The 17662-nt window shown below is 45.5% G+C and overlaps 1 long non-coding RNA gene across 1 annotated transcript in view; it reads right to left on the bottom strand.

The window, feature by feature from the left end:
* Positions 1 to 5250: 5250 nt before the first annotated feature.
* The window catches only part of LOC149440351 (uncharacterized), a 109076-nt gene continuing 96664 nt past the window's right edge, over positions 5251 to 17662 (bottom strand). The window contains exons 5-6 of the long non-coding RNA XR_016307650.1: positions 5419 to 5522; positions 5251 to 5326 (exon numbers count right to left, since the gene is read on the bottom strand). This is a non-coding gene — a long non-coding RNA (uncharacterized LOC149440351). The remainder of the gene's footprint in view (positions 5327 to 5418; positions 5523 to 17662) is intronic.

The following is a 17662-nucleotide window of genomic DNA, read 5'->3' as shown; positions in this document are numbered from 1 at the left end:
TGTTATTATTATTATTATACAGTATATATATAGCACCAACAGTTCGCTCAGCGCTGTACATTACAATGGGAGACATTACATGAGACAGTACAATAACAATACAATGCGATACACGAGGGGTTTGAGGGCCCTGCTCCTTGGAGCTTACAATCAAGGAGGGAGGGGATAGTGGTATGGGAGGAAAAGCTGTGGGGGATGGAGTGGTAGGAAGGTGGAGGAGATTGGCAATTAGCAGAGGGCGGGGTAGGCTTCCCTAAAGAGGTGGGTTTTCAGGGTGCACCTAAAGGAGAGGAGAGTAGGTGATAGTCTGATGGATTGGGGTAAGGAGGTTCAGAGGATGTGTGATGCCCTGGAGAAGTCCTGGAGGTGGGCATGGGATGAGGAGACCAGGGAACTAGAGAGAAGGAGGTCTTGTGAGGAGCGGAGTGTGCATTTTGGGTGGTATTTGGATATCAGGTCGGTGATGTAGTTTGGGGCAGAGTTATGGACAGCTTTGTACGTCAGTGTTAGCATTTTGAATTAAATCTGTTGGGCAATTGGAAGCCAGTGGAGGGTTTGGCAGAGGGGGGTGGCGGAAACGGAGCAGTTGGTGAGGTGGATGAGTCTGGCCGCCGTATTCACGATCGACTGAAGCAGGGATAGCCTGTGGTGAGGCAGGCCAGTGAGGAGGGAGTTGCAGTAATCGAGTTGTGATATAATGAGGGAGTGGATGAGTTGCTTAGTAGTTTCTGGGTTTAGGAATGAGTGTATTTTGGAGATGTTGCGGAGGTGGAGTCTAGATGAGTTTGTTAGTGATTGGACTTGGGGCTGGAAAGATAGATTGGAGTCTAGAATGACACCAAGTAATCTGGCTTGCGGGGTGGGCCTGATGGTGGCATTGTTGGACGTGATGGAGAAGTCGGGGGGGGGGGTGCGTGGGCTGGGGGGAAAACTAGGAGCTCGGCTTTGGAGAGGTTCAGTTTAAGGAAGTGGAGCGACATCCAATCTGATATGTCGTTCAGTAGGCTAGTGATTCGGGCGGAGACTGAAGGGGTGAGCGAGGGTCGAGAGATAGATTTGCGTGTCGTCGGCATAGAGGTGGTAGTTGAAGCCGTGAGAGTGTATCAGTTGGCCAAGGGAGGAGGTGTAGATGGAGAAGAGAAGGGGCCTGAGGACAGAGCCTTGAGGGACCCCAACAGAGAGGGGGAGTGAGGGGGAGGTGGTAGCGTTATAGCTAACACTGAAGGAGTGTTGTGATAGGTAGGACAAGAGGAGGAGGGGGTGGTCGACTGTGTCGAAAGCCGCGGAGAGGTCGAGTAGTAGGAGCACTGAGTAGTGGCCATTAGCTCTGGCGGTTAGCAGGTTGTTGGTGAGTTTGAGTAAGGCTGTTTCGGTGGAGTGTAGAGGACGGAAGCCGGACTGTAGGGGGCTGGATTGTAGCTGTAAGCCATAATCATCACAATTATGACAAATAACGGCTTGAACTATCTTGCTTTGCATGTAATGAGTCTATCTCATATATTAGTTTCACCTTTTAAGTTGCATTACTGAAATAAATGAACTTTTGCACGATATTCTAATTTTTCGAGTTTCACCTGTATGTGCATAAAATACATACAGTTGCAAGAAAAAGTATGTGAACCCCTTGGGAATACGTGGAGTTTTGCATGAATTGGGCATAAAATGTGCTCTGAACGTCATCTAAGTCACAACAATAGAAGAACACAGTCTGCTGAACATAATACTACACAAACATTAGATGTTGCCATGGTTTAATTGCACATAACATGTAAACATTCACAGTGCAGGGAGGAAAAAGTATGTGAACCTTTGGACTTAATAACTGGTTGACCCTCCTTTGGCAGCAATAACCTCAACCAAACGTTTCCTGTAATTGCAGATCAGACCTGCACAACGATCTGGAGTAATTTTGAACCACTCCTCTTCACAAAACTGTTTCAGTGTAGCAATATTCTTGGGATGTCTGGTGTGAATCGCTCTCTTAAGGTCATGCCACAGCATTTCAATCGGGTTGAGGTCAGGACTCTGACTGGGCCACTCCAGGAGGCGTATTCTGTGCTGTTGCAGCCATTGTTTTGTCGAATTACTTGTATGCTTTGGGTCATTGTCCTGTTGCATCACCCATCATCTGCGGAGCTTCAGTTGGCAGACAGATGGTCGTACGTTTTCCTGCAAAATGTCTTGATAAACTCTGGAATTCATTTTCCCATCAATGACAACAATCCGTCCAGGCCCTGAGGCAGCAAAGCAGCCCCAAACCATGATGCTCCCTCCACCATGTTTTACAGTGGGGATGAGGTTTTGATGTTGGTTTGCTGTGCCTTTTTTTCTCCACACATAGTGTTGTGTGTTCTTCCCAAACAACTCAATCTTGGTTTCATCTGTCCACAGTATATTTTGCCAGTAGTGCTGTGGAACATCCAGGTGCTCTTTTGCAAACTTCAAACGTGCTGCAATATTCTTTTTGGACAGCAATGGCTTCCTCCGTGGTGTCCTCCCATGTACTCGATTCTTGTTTAATCTTTTCCTTATTGTAGATATGTCAACAAAAATGTTAGCATGTGCCTGAGATTTCTGTAGGTCTTTAGCTGACACTCTGGGATTCTTCTTTACCTCATACAGCATTCTGCGCTGTGCTCTTGCAGTCCTTTTTACAGGACGACCACGCCTAGGGAGAGTAGCAACAGTGCTAAACTTTCTCCATTTGTAGACAGTCTGTCTTACCGTGGACACATGAACATCAAGGCTTTTGGAGATACTTTTGTAACCCTTTCCAGCTTCATGCAAGTCAACAATTCTTGATCGTAGGTCTTCTGAGAGCTTTTTTCTGTGAGGCATGGTTCACATTAGACAGTGCTTCTTGAAACCAGTAAACCCAAAACAGGTGTGTGTTTTTTAAGGGCAGGACAGCTGTCAGCAACACATCCAATATCATCACACTGATTGGAGCCAAGGTTGGCTCACTCCTGGCTCCAATTAGCTCTGGGAGAAGTCATTAAGCTAGGGCCTCACATACTTTTTCCTCCCTGCACTGTGAATGTTTACATGTTATGTGCAATTAAACCATGGCAACATCTAATGTTTGTGTAGTATTATGTTCAGCAGACTGTGTTCTTCTATTGTTGTGACTTAGATGACATTCAGAGCACATTTTATGCCCAATTCATGCAAAACTCCACGTAATCCCAAGGGGTTCACATACTTTTTCTTGCAACTGTATAACATATGGGAAGATTGTTAAATGGTGTAAAAGAAATGTGGAAGCTACCAGTGCTGAACCACTTTTTTTAAATTCTAGTTCCCTGGCTGTCATGATAATTTGAGGTCCCACTTTCTGAATCCCTGACCAAGAACAAGTATGCAGATCCAGAAGTTCTGTTTAATCTGTGACCTTCCCTATTCCAAGGAGATACATAAGGAAATACTTTGACCGAAGACAGACAACTTGCATTTTCAGAATAAGGTCATATTTCTCAGTAGAGGTGTACTATAAAATAACAAATAATAATATCATCTTTATAACAGTCTTCTTTTCTTATTATTATCCAATACAATACAGGGGGTTCAGAATAATGTATCAGGATGCTCAGAGGCATTTCGGCACAAAGAACTGGCCACGTGGTGAATCTTAAATTGTTTCCATGGCTTCACCCACTATCCTATAATTATAATGGATTTGATGACACATGAGCGCCTCTTCTTTTAAGAAGGCAGTGCTGAACAGAGTATTTGCTACTTTTCTTTAACCTGACTTGTTATCTTGGTGCTCCCAAATTCTCTGCAATTTTAAGCTCTCTCTGTGCTATAAACCTACAGTTCTGGATGAATCTTAGCCACAGGTGTATGCAGGCATGATTTCCATGATTCTAACTATTATTCCAAAATGCAGTAGCACCCTAGCCCCCTTTTTCTTTTTGAATCTATGTAGAAAGTGACAACACGTATATACTTTCTGTTTTCAATTTGGAATCCATCTACAGTAATTTTTTTTTTTAAATAATGTGCCCCTGCTCCTTTTGCTGCCTGCATTTACTTTTTTTTTACTTACCTGCTCCAGGGATGCTGGAGGCCTTTTTAGTATTCTCTGTGATGTCATTGCACAGGCTACAGAATTTTGAAGACTGCTGTATAGCAGGAGGGATTAAAGAGGGAACCCATTGTCACCTCCTATGGACACATGATTGCTTCTTTCATCAGGTGATGTGAACAGCACTGTGCTGTCAGTCACTATGAATAGGGAGGAGATAGACATAACCAGTGTTGACTGGTGTTTAGGAGGAGCTTTCTCAAAGGTGACATCCTGTGGACCCTTCTCTTCTGCCAGTGACAGCACAACGCTCAAAAGAGTGACCGCAATGCAATGATTTCACTACAGGGGAGTCTGTGTTATCATCCTGTTGGAAGAAGACCCAAGCCATGGCAGGATGACCAGGTGTTTGTAATAGAAAATGTCAATCCAATCTGAAATTAGGCAGTTTGCTTTCTGGTATCTAGTAGCAGTTAGTCACATTCAACTGCTCATGTTCTGTAATACTGAAGACATTTCATAGCTTATCCAAGCCGCTTCTTCAGAAGAGACTTAAAAACCTTGGATTGTCTTGGATAAGCCAAGAAAAATCTTTAACATTGTTGAATGTGACTAACTACTACAAGAAATACAAAGACCCGGATGAGAACCTTCACAGACTGAGCTTTCAGTGCTATTTTTTGAATTGGGTACTATGTAACTGGAGGAGTGGGAACACCAAACGGATTATGGTAACTTCCAAAACTTCAAGGTAGGTAGAACAGAGCCAGGAAATATGGCAAGGAGATCTTAGGACTCAAGTCCCAAAAGGATATAAGCAGCCCATGACTACAGTATCTACCTGTAAGGGAAGTATTAGTTTTGTGTGGACTGACCCTGTTCATCAGTGGGCCTGTGAGCAGGATCATAGGCTGAGCCCTCCTGAGCAAGAAAAAGAGAGTGCATCTACAGAAATTGGGTGTGGTTTTTATTGCGCTGAATATTGGCCGTGGTTAAAAGTGAAGCAGAATACTGAGGTTCAGTAGTAAGTAAGGCAGAGTTCCGAGATCAGTAGCAAGTGACATAGGAGCTCCTGGTAAAGACCAATATGTAACCCAACCCCAAAAAAGCGTAATTAAAGCTCAACAAACACCCAACATTGCGTGCGTGTGTGTGTGGGGGGGGTTGTTGTATTCTATGTATTCATAATACATGGAATACAAAGAATGAGACTACTCATTGAAATATAGAATATACACTTTATATTTACGCAAATTCTTAAAAACACACCATGGTGAGATTAAAAGCCCTCGACAATTCCTGCAAAATATGAAAAAAACAATATACATGCAATATATTTTTTTAAAGCAGCATTAAATAGAAAACCAAAAATGTAATATATTGCAGCTTACCAATCATTAGATGTGGTGGCTGCATCAGTTTTCTTCTTATAGGCTTTTCCCCCGTTTTCCCCTGGTGATCTGGCCAGTAAGACACCTCCAGTATTAGTGAGACTCTGCAGGAATGAGCATAGGACACAGCAGCATTGTCATTCTGGGAGGGATGGGAGTGTTAAATGCATTGGTAGATTTGAATACAATAGCTGAATAAAATAATATCTCTGATCAGTGGATGACAATCTGCTGATCAGAGCTATTCACCTAAAATGTGGCACCTCCCCCCCTCACTGTCACCTACAGTTCTCCCTTGTTATTCTCTTCTCCTCTCCCCACCTCACTAAACCCAGCAGCACCGATTCTCTCTATGAAGTTTTTCCGTGTATCCCCATGCAGACAGATCCATTGATATCAATTAGGATGCAGCAGCTGCACAGACACAGTTGCTGCTCCAAATTTGACATCCATATGGGTCCATGTGCATGTCCCGGAGTTCAGCTGTCAGGGCCATGCACAAACACCCACAAGTCAAGTTGGGAGCAGCTGCTGCATCACTGCAGCCGCTGCATCCCAATTGACATGAATAGGACTGTCTGCACAGGGATGCATGGAACACCTGGGCATCCCTGTGAAGGTAAAAATGGCTTTCCATGTGTATCCTTAGTATACCCCATGTGAATGAGGCCTAAGTAGGAATTTAGCAGGAATTTTGTAAACTATGTTGAGTTTGTGCCCACCAGTAATAATTTTAGAATATTTTCAGTGAAAATAGTAATTTGATCAATATTTATGTAACTATTGCGAGGCCTAAAAAATCAATAACACATTTTTTTTATTCTACAGGTCATATGCTTTCAGAACATATATGGCTTGGGGTTATTTTACAAATTTTGAAAGCTGTAAGGGAAAATGGCAACCTCAGATTTTTAGACTAAATTGTGTTTATTCAACCACTTGCCTGCTGGGCACTTTTACACTCTTCGTGCCCAGGACAATTTTCAGTGTTCTCACATTTTGAATGACAACTGCGTGGTCATACAACATTGTACCAATATTATATTTTTATCATTTTTTCACAAAAATAGAGCTTTCTTTTAGTGGTATTTAATCCCCACTGGGTGTTTTATTTTTTGCACTATAAACAAAAAAAGAGCAAAAATGTTGAAAAAAAAAAAGTTTGTCTTTGTTTCTATTATACAGTTTTGGAAACAGGTAATTTTTCTCCTTCACTGCGTTGATGCGGCTGCACTGATGGGCACAGATGAGGTAGCATGGATATGCTGCACTGATGAGGCGGCACTGTTGGGCATTGATGAGGAGGCACTGATGATGCTGCATTGATATGCAGCAATGATGGGCACTGATAGGCACTGATGGGCGGTGCTGACTGGCGGCACTGCTGGGCACTGATGAACGCAATTGCTGGGCGGCACTGCTTGGTGACATTGTTGGGCACTGATCATCAGTGCCGATCTGCTCTGTGACAGTTGCCGGTTATCAGCAGTACTTTCCTCATGCTGTGGCAGCATGAGGAAAGTGCAGCCGATAACTGGCAACTGTATTTACTCGATGATCTGCTGTGTCATTGGACACAGCTGATCATGTGGTTAAAGGCCGCTGTGGCCTTTTACCTGATCACATGATCAGCTGTGCACCGACACTCCCCATCCAACCTGATGGAGCTTGAGAGGTATTGCAAAAAAGAATGGGAGAAATTGCCCAAAAATAGGTGTGCCAAGCTTGTAGAATCATACTCAAAACAACTTGAGGCTGTAATTGGTGCTAAAGGTGCTTCAACAAAGTATTGAGCAAAGGCTGTGAATACTTATGTATATGTGGTTTTTTTTTTTAATGCATTGCAAAGATTTCAAAACAAACTTTTTTCACGTTGTCATTATGGGGTATTGTTTGTAGAATGTTGAGGAAAAAAATGAATTTAATCTATTTTTGAATAAGGCTGTAACATAACAAAATGTGGCAAAAGTTAAGCACTGTGAATACTTTCTGGATGCACTGTAATATAGATATGGTTGACTTCTGTGGGGTTCAGCTCCCACTGGGCTCCACCTCCAGCAGGCATAGATCTAACTATGATGTGCAGCCTGCATGGTCCTTCCTGGCAAAAAAGACAGGGAACCAGTGTCTCCTCATGTTGTGCAATGTTTGAGGGCACAGTGGGCCCCTCCCTTGGAGCCTGTGTGCAGCACACACATTGCACCCATGGATGATGCGACACTGGGCTAAGTTAGGGTGTATCACTTAATATAACTATCATGTGAAATCATCACTTGATTCATCATAAAAAGATGGTTGGCTGTTTTTTCATTAGTACTCTAATGCAGGCCTTGAAATTTCCACTCGCCTGCTTGCCAATGGCGAGTAGAACTTATGGTGGGGGCGAGTGTGTCCCCCAGGGCCGTCTTGCTGAGCAGGCTCGGAGCTCAGACCGGATCTGTCATTGGCACTGGGAGCCGTCAGACTGCTCAATAGCTGAGCGCAGGGAAAGCAAAGAAAAGAGTGTGCTGTGCTCTCTGCCTCCCCCTAGAGTGCAGTACCCAGATCTGTGAGTGAACAACAAATGAAGTACTGCAACTTTTTATAGGGGGTGTGTGTGTGCCTACCTAATTGATCCTCTATGTCAGCCAGTGGTGGATTCAGGGGAGAGGAGAGAGCACTTAACATGTATGTGTGTACATGTGTGTGTGCATGTACATGTGTGTGTGTGTGAGTATGTATGTACATGTGTCTGTGTATTTATGTACATGTGTCTGTGCGTGTGTATTTCTGTGTATGTACATGTATCTGTGTGTATGCGTGTCTTTACGTGCCTGTGTGTGTATACATGTGTCTGTATGTGTGTGTGTGTACGTGTCTCTGTGTGTGTATGTACATGTCTGTGTGTGTACATGTGTATGTATGTACATGTGTCTGTGCGTGTGTATTTCTGTGTATGTACATGTATCTGTGTGTATGCGTGTCTGTACGTGCCTGTGTGTGTATACATGTGTCTGTATGTGTGTGTGTGTACGTGTCTCTGTGCGTGTATGTACATGTTTATGTGTGTATGTACATGTCTGTGTGTGTACATGTGTATGTATGTACATGTGTCTGTGCGTGTGTATTTCTGTGTATGTACATGTATCTGTGTGTTTGCGTGTCTGTACATGCCTCTGTGTGTATACATGTGTGTGTGTGTACATGTGTCTCTGTGTGTGTGTATGTACATGTCTGTGTGTGTGTACAGGTGTCTCTGTTTGTGTGTGTTTGTTGGTGGCGAGTAACTCTAAGGCCTAGCTGGTAGCTCAGGACTTGAAATTTTAAGCCCTGCTAATGGATAAACGTTATTTGGACTGGCAACCATATTTTGGCACTCTAAATCTCTACACATCTTGAGACCTTACCCCAAGCATCATGCAAAGGCCCACCAAGCACATGGGAGCTGCCTCAAAAACTAGCTGGCACAGCAGACTGGAAAAATTACCCATACCAGAGGATATTCGTAAATATCCTGGGCAGGATGGAATTTACTGTAATAAACAATAAAGCCACACTTTTAAACAAAGTCCTTTATTTAGTGCATGTATCCTCCAGCCAGGGATCAGAAGACAAGCTAGGATACAAACTAGGGACAAGGTGGGAGGCAAACATTTTTAAAACAACAAGGAAGGAGCAGCAAGTGGTTGATGAGGTCATCACTCTGCTCTCTCTTCTTATCAGAATGCTTTCTGTCAGCACATTTGCATGCAGTACACCTGGCTGGCTCCCAGCAGATCCGGATCTACCTATGTGATCTGAGGGTGCAGTAAATAAATCAGGGGGCTTAGAGTCCCCCTTACATAAATTGCCTTATTAGAATGCCCCTTACATCAACTGTCCCCATCAAGTCTGTATGCATTAGTGAATGCACTCTCAGAGATCTAGAGGGGGGGGGCACAACTAGTATCTGGGGGGAACAGCCCACCCCAGCACCCTCCTAGATCCAGGCCTGGCTCCCAGTCCTGCTCCCCCTCCTGAAATCTAAGATCTGCTGTATTGGGAATTGCGCAGAGTATAACATGTTTTTGGGATGAGTACTAGCAGGGTTGAAGGTTTTGTGCAGAGCACAGTGTGCCGCATACATGCAACAATGGAGCAACAGCTCCAGGATGGGTACCGCTGCGACAGATGTGAGCGGGTTGACCTTCTTGAAGCTTGCGTTAGAGATCTGGAGGAGCAAGCTGCAACACTGGGCAGAACCAACAACCTTGAAAGGGGTCTTCTGCTCTCTGAGCAGGTAGCTAATGGGATTGATGTGGAAGGTGGAAAGGCTAGTCAGAATTATCAGGTAGGAAGATGGGTCACTGTAACGAGACAGAGTGGTAGGGGCTCACAGAAAAGGAAGGCCAGCCCTGGGTTTGAGCACCCAAATAGATTTGCCAAGTTGGGTGAAGATGTGGGGGTGGCAAGCTCAGGGGTGGCAGCCCTGGATGTCTCTGCTATTTCTAACAGCTGGGAGGGCAGATCATCTGGGAGGGGTGGTGAAGGTAGTGCAGGAAGGCCTAGACAGTTGGTGGTAGTAGGGGATTCTATAATCAGAAGGACTGATAGAATAATTTGTTGCCAGGATCGCCTCAACCGAATGGTTTGCTGTCTCCCTGATGCCAGGGTTCAGCATGTGGTGGACCGGGTTGATAAATTACTGGGTGGGGTTGGGCGGGACCCAGCTGTCTTGGTCCATGTTGGAACCAATGACAGAATACATGGAAGGTGAAGGCTCAATAAGAATCAATTTAAAGAACTAGGCTGCAAGTTTAAGGGAAGGACCTCCAAGGTGATATTCTCTGAAATATTACCTGTGCCATGCACAACTCAGGAAAGACAGGGAAAGATTAGAGATCTCAATGCACGACTAAAGACCTGGTGTAAGTGGAAAGGTCAAAATAGAAACGAACTCTCCTGCGCTCTGAGACCCAAAGGAGGTGGATAGATGGAACCAGAACTTGAAAAAATTCGACCACCTGTGCATATGGGGTTGTGCAGCTCCAAACAAGGCTGGGGAAGCCCGACCAATACTGTGAAGCAAAAACAAAAAAGAAGTGCACCAACCTTGCGCATTACCTCAGTAGACCAGATATTTATTGAATACAAAAATATACTCACAAACAATGAAGTATTTCAAGCATGTCAGTTTTCAAAGGAACTATGGAATGGTAAGACCTGCGCGAGTCCCATCATATTGGTGGACACTCAGGGAACAGTTGACGCGTTTCGAAGGATGTTACTTCTTCATTAGAGCTCTGATGAAGAAGGAACATCCTTCGAAACGCATCAGCTAAACCAATATTCCATCCTAGTCTGTCTTGGAGAGCAGCTCTCGTCATGGAAAATTAGCTCTCTTAAAGTTGAGTGGTTTTATTTTTCCCACGTGTGCTTGTTGTTTACAGCTTATTACTAATGTCCATATAAAACAACATCTGGGTAGCAGTGACCATAACATGATTTCATTTATTGATAGCTGTAAACAACAAGCACACGTGGGAAAAATAAAACCACTCAACTTTAAGAGAGTTAATTTTCCATGGCGAGAGCTGCTCTCCAAGATAGATTGGGATGGAATACTGGTATCGATGAACACAACACAGAAATAGGAGTTCTTCAAAAGACTGTATGTGAACACACTGCAAAATATATTCCCATGGGCAACAAGTTTAAAAGGCTAACAATCAGACATATGTGGCTTATGGCCAAAGTCAAAAAAGCTATAAATAATAATAAAAGAGCTTTTATTAAATATAAAAATGAAGGAACGCTATGATCACTTAAACATTACAAAGATTATAACAGAATCTGAAAAAAGGAAATCAAGGCTACAAAAATTGAACATGAACGACAGATTGCAAAAGATAGAAGGACAAACCCCCAAAAATTCTTCAAATATATTAATAGTAAGAAGGCAAATTTATTAAATACCTTCTTCAGCTCTGTGTATACAAAGGAGCATGGGGGAGCTCTTGTCCACAATGGGCATGGTATTGACACAGCCCCAGATGATCCACATTGGCTCACAACTGATATGATCCAGAAATATTTAGACAGAATAAAGGTGAATAAAGCACCTGGACTGGATGGCATACACCCACGGGTCCTTAACGAATTGTGCTCTGTCTTTTCAAAGCCATTGTTTCTCATTTTTAGGGACTCTTTAATGACTGGCATAGTACCACTGGACTGGCGTTAGGCCAATGTGGTGCATATATTTAAAAAGGGGTCAAAATCTTTACTAAATTATAGACCTGTTAGTTTAACTTCTATAGTTGGAAAGATACTGGAGAATATAATAAAAGACCACATAGATGAGTTCTTGCTGGAAAAAAATATTTTAAGCAACAGACAGCATGGATTCATGAAAGACAGAAGTTGTCAAACAAATCTGATTTCTTTTTATGATGAGGTGAGGAAAACCTTGGACAGAAGGGTGGCGGTGGATGTGGTATACTTTTTGCAAAAGCGTTTGACACGGTTCCCCACAGTTCCCCCCACACGCTAATGTGTAAGATAAAGTCTACAGGCTTGGAAAAACCAGTATTCAGAGAGTAGTGGTTAATGATTCATACTCTGAATGGTCTAGGGTTGTCAGTGGTGTACCCCAAGGTTCAGCGTTGGGACCCTTACTTTTTAATATATTTATAAATGATATAGGGTCTGGGATGAAACATACCATTTCAGTCTTTGCAGATGACACCAAGCTGTGCAGTGGAATAACGTCCTTACAGGATGTCTCCAACTTACAAGCCGACCGCAACGCACTGTTTTATTGGGCAACTATGTGGCAAATGAGGTCTAATGTTGATAAATGTAAGGTTATGCACTTGGGGGCTAAGAATATGCATGCATCATACATACTAGGGGAGTACAACTGGGGGAGTCAATGGTGGAGAAGGATCTAGGAGTTCTGGTAGATCATAAGCTTAATAATGGCATGCAATGCCAAACTGCAGTTTCTAAAGCGAGCAAATTCCTCTCTTGTATTAAAAGAGGTATAGACTCCAGAGAGAGAGATATCATTTTACCCCTGTACAAATCATTAGTAATACCTCATCTGGAATATGCAGTTCAGTTTTGGGCAACAATTCACAAAAACAACATTGGGGAACTGGAGAAAGTGCAGAGAAGGGCAACCAAACTGATAAGAGGCATGGAGGAGCTCAGCTATGAGGAAAGATTAGAGGAACTGAATATATTCTCTCTTGAGAAGAGATTAGGGGGGATATGATCAACCTGTATAAATACATAGATGGTCCATATAGTGAACTTGGTGTAGAGTTATTCACCCTTAGGTCATCATAGAGGACAAGGGGGCACTCTTTATGTCTGGAGGAAAAGAAATGTAATCTCCAAACACAGAAAGGTTTCTTCACAGTAAGAGCTGTGAAAATGTGGAATAGACTCCCTCAAGAGTTGGTTCTGGCCAACTCAGTAGATTGCTTTAAAAGAGGCCTGGATTCTTTCCTAGATACACACAATATAACTGGATACAAACATTTATAGGTAAAGTTGATCCAGGGAATATCCAATTGCCTCTCGGTGGATCACGAAGGAATCTTTTTCCCCTGCAGGAGCAAATTGGATCATGCTTTGCTGAGGTTTTTTGCCTTCCTCTGGATCAATGTTGGGTATAGGATTATAACATTTTTTTTTATATTTTGGTTGAACTGGATGGACGTTTGTCTTTTTTCAGCCAGACTAACTATGTAACTATGTATATTATTTTAATTTGAAAAAATGCCTTTAAAACTGCTTAAAAGTGTTCATGTAATTTCAAGACGCAGTTTCATTATTTTTAAATCTCTTCATTAAAGGAGAAGTACAGCTAAAGCTCTGTAAAGTCAGGATCCACCTCAGAGTCTGGCAGTGATCTGCTGAGAGCCTGAGCCAGCTGCTTCCTTCCCCTTTCAAAGCTCAGCTCTCCAGTGAGCGTGGGGGGGCAGAGCATACAGCCGTAATTGACACTTCTCTCTGCTCAAAGCGGCTGTGAGAACTCAGCGATCAGTGGTCATGTGATCGCTGAGTTCTCACCCTTGCAGCCGGAGGGGGACAGATGCACCATCAGACTGATGCTGCATCCACCTAGGTAAATATGATTTTTAAATAAAAACCATATCCATACTTCTGTTTTAAAAGAATACCTGATGCCCCTACCATGAAGGTTCTGGCTATTCTTGCTCGAAGGCAGGCAAATGTGTCAAACACAAGCCCCGTGGGTTGAATTTGGCCCTCCAGGCCATATCATGTGGCAGTCACACCTCTCCTGCAACCACCCCCTCATCTCCTCCCCTACCTTATCTAAGCAGTCAGCAGCAGAGAGGAGGACAAAACTCCTCCACCAGATCCTGCACCTCTCTGTGCAGCCTCAGCACTCCCTCGTCTCCAGCCATACCCTGGCCTCCGCTTTTAGCAGACTCCAGAAGCTGACTCCAGCCCTCCTCAGGTCCTCCTCCAGACCCTGCACTTTCTGCTTTCAAGCTCTGCCCCTAGCTTCTTCCTGGACGTAGCACAAGGAAAGGGATGTAAGGGAGGTGGGGGCTTGACTTCTGATCATAGGGGGAGCTCTGAACATCTGATGTAAGGGCAGGTGGGGTGCTCTGGACATCTAGCCTTAGAGATACAACTGGCCCTTTGAGGGCAAACATAATGCTGATGCGGCCCAAGTTGAAAATGAGTTTGACACCCCTGTTCTAGGGTGACATTGTTTCCAAGTGTTCTCTTGCATTGTCTCCCTGTCACATGGGATTCTGATGGAGACTACAAGTGGGCAGTTACATTACATTATGTAGGGATGCTTCACTCTTGTCAGTAAACCTGTCATGCAGCCACTGCTGAAACACATACTTCACATGAAGTGGCTGCATGCAAGCTTCAGGAGATCACCAGCCCCGAGATGCAACAAAAGGTGAAAAAAAAGAGGTTAGAGCGGAGGTCCAGACAAAATAAAAAAAAATATAAGTCAGCAGCTACAAAAAGTGTACCTATGACTTTAAAACAAACACACATTCCGCGGTGTCCTCCTCACATCAGCTGGGTTCACCAGCAGTTCTCTGTCTCCAGTGCCAACGTCTTCAGTGTGGGCACCCAACTGTGACAGCTTGCGGTTTCACAGCCGGGTGCCCACTGCGCATCTGTGAGTAGCGCTGTGCTTTGTAAATGATCTCATAGTCTTCTGGGACACAGGGAGGGAGGGGGGGAGGACAACTTCCACTTCCAATCGCCTAGGCGATCACAATGGAAGTGGGAACCTGTCAAATTGGGGTACCCCCCCCATCACTCCCCAAAGGTGCCAATCCTTAATGGAGAGCGGGGGAAAAAGCCTTAAAGCAGACCTTCTCCTTTTGGGTGGAGGTCTGCTTTAAAACAAATATGGTATTTTTAACATGCCAGTTGAGTATTATACAAAGTGCTAACTGTCATTCACTTAGGGTTTACATCTACTTTCACTGTTAATAAGATTAATTGAAGTTAACCTTGTTGAAAGTTTTTTTTAAAGAATAAAGGTTTATTCCTGTCAACCCCGACAACCCAGACACAGCCCGTCTCCTCCACCTAACCTCCTCCTTTGCACTTGCACAGTGCATACAATCCACCACCCACTCCGACGGAAATATCCTGGACCTTGTCTTCTCCAACCGCTGCGCTCCCCACAACCTCACTAACACCCCCTTCCCTCTCTCTGACCACAACCTGATCACCTTCTCTATCTCCTCGTCCTCCAACGCCTACCCCTCCAAATGTCACACTACTACCAGCCGTAACCTCCGCAACCTTAACCCTGCCTCCCTCCACTCTGCAGCTGATCAACTCCACGACCGCATCCTCCCCCTGTCCTGCCCTGACTTGGCTTTGACCGCCTACAACAATGCGCTCTCAACAGCCCTTGACTCACTAGCGCCTTTAACCACACACGACATCAGACCCCGACCGCTCCAGCCCTGGCAGACTGATCACACCAAAACCCTCAAATGACAAAGTCGTGCCCTGGAGCGACTATGGCGCAAAACCAAATCCCAACAAGCCTTCACCCGCTACAAATCTGCCTTCCACACCTACACCTCCTCCCTCCATGCTGCCAAACAGGCCTACTTCTTGACCCTCATCAAGGCACTCTCCTCCAATCCTCGCCGACTCTTCTCTGCCTTCAACTCTCTACTCTCTCCACCCCCCCCCCCTCCACCCAGCACATCACTCACTGCCCTTGAGATTGCCAATCACTTCAAAAACAAGATTGACACAATTCGCAAGGACATTGCCGCAACTCACACACCCTCTCATCCCGTCCCCTCTCACACAGCTACCCCCTTATCCCCCCTCGACATAACCCGCAGGGACTTCATCGCTGCTCAAACTCTCTCCAACCCCCTTCACCCTCACTCAGCTACCCCCTCATCACCCCTCTCCCATGGCCCCACCACTGCTCTGACCTCCTCTTCCACCCCACCCTGCATTCCTCATACTGAAGCTCCCCCCACACTCCGCACCTTTGACCTTACTACCATCGAGGAAGTCTCCAAGATCCTCTCTGATGCCCACCTCACCACCTGCCCCCTCGACCCTATCCCCTCACAACTCCTACGACCTTCCTCCTCCTCCATCCTACGCTCCCTCACCCACATCTTCAATCTCTCCCTCTCCTCAGGCACTTTCCCCTCCCCTCTGAAACATGCACACATCACCCCCATACTTAAAAAGCCCTCCCTGGACCCCAATGACCCGAACAACCTCAGACCCATCTCCCTGCTCCCATTTACATCTAAACTCCTCGAGCGCCTAGTCTACACCCGCCTATGCTCTCACCTCAACGACAACAACCTCCTCGATCCCCTACAGTCCGGCTTCCGTCCCCTACACTCCACCGAAACTGCCTTACTCAAACTCTCCAACGACCTGCTAACCGCCAAAGCTAATGGCCACTATTCAGTGCTCCTACTCCTTGACCTCTCTGCGGCCTTCGACACAGTCGACCACCCCCTCCTCCTCAAAAAACTACACTCCCTCGGCCTCAGAGATTCTGCTCTCTCCTGGCTCTCATCCTACCTGTCACAACGCTCCTTCAGCGTTACCTATAATGCTACTACCTCCCCCTCACTCCCCCTCTCTGTTGGGGTCCCTCAAGGCTCTGTCCTTGGGCCCCTTCTCTTCTCCATCTATACCTCCTCCCTTGGCCAACTCATACACTCTCACGGCTTCAACTACCACCTCTATGCCGACGACACACAAATCTATCTCTCAACCCCCCACCTCACCCCCTTGGTCTCAGCCCGAATCACACACCTACTGAGCGACATATCAGACTGGATGTCGCTCCACTTCCTTAAATTGAACCTCTCCAAAACCGAGTTTCTTGTCTTCCCCCCAGCCCGGACACCACCCCCCATTGATTTCTCCGTCACATCCAACAACGCTACCATCAAACCCGCCCTGCAGGCCAGAGTACTGGGTGTCATTCTGGACTCCAACCTATCCTTCCAGCCCCAAGTCCAATCTTTAACAAACTCGTGCAGACTCCACCTCCGCAACATCGCCAAAATCCGCACGTTCCTAACTCCAGAAACCACTAAACAGCTCATCCACTCTCTCATCATATCACGACTCGACTACTGCAACTCCCTCCTTACTGGCCTGCCTCGCCGCTGGCTATCCCCGCTTCAGTCGATCCTGAATACGGCTGCCAGGCTCATTCACCTTTCCAACCGCTCCATTTCCGCCACCCCCCTCTGCCAATCCCTCCACTGGCTTCCGATTGCGCAACGGATCAAATTCAAAATCCTAATGCTGACGTACAAAGCTGTCCACCATACTGCCCCGAACTACATCACTGACCTAATATCCAAGTACCGCCAGCACGCACACTCCGCTCCTCACAAGACCTCCTTCTCTCTAGTTCCCTGGTCTCCTCCTCCCATGCCCGCCTCCAGGACTTCTCCAGGGTGTCACCCATCCTCTGGAACTCCCTGCCCCAACCCATCAGATTATCACCTACTCTCCTCTCCTTTAGGCACACCCTGAAAACCCATCTCTTCAGGGAAGCCTACCCCACCCCCTGCTAACTTGCCGACCTCCTCCACTCTTCCTACCACTCCATCCCCCACAGCTATCTCCTCCTGTGCCACCACCCCCTCCCTCCTAGATTGTAAGCTCAAAAGAGCAGGGCCCTCGAACCCCTCGTGTATCACATTGTATTGGTATTGTTCTGTCACATGTTCTGTCCCCCTTTGTAATGTACAGCGCT

Source organism: Staurois parvus, unplaced genomic scaffold, assembly GCF_062004578.1.
Source record: "Staurois parvus isolate SC_StPar_1 unplaced genomic scaffold, SC_StPar_1.0 ptg001090l, whole genome shotgun sequence".
In the NCBI taxonomy this organism is placed as follows: domain Eukaryota; kingdom Metazoa; phylum Chordata; class Amphibia; order Anura; family Ranidae; genus Staurois; species Staurois parvus.
This window is presented reverse-complemented; position numbering and strand designations above follow the sequence as displayed.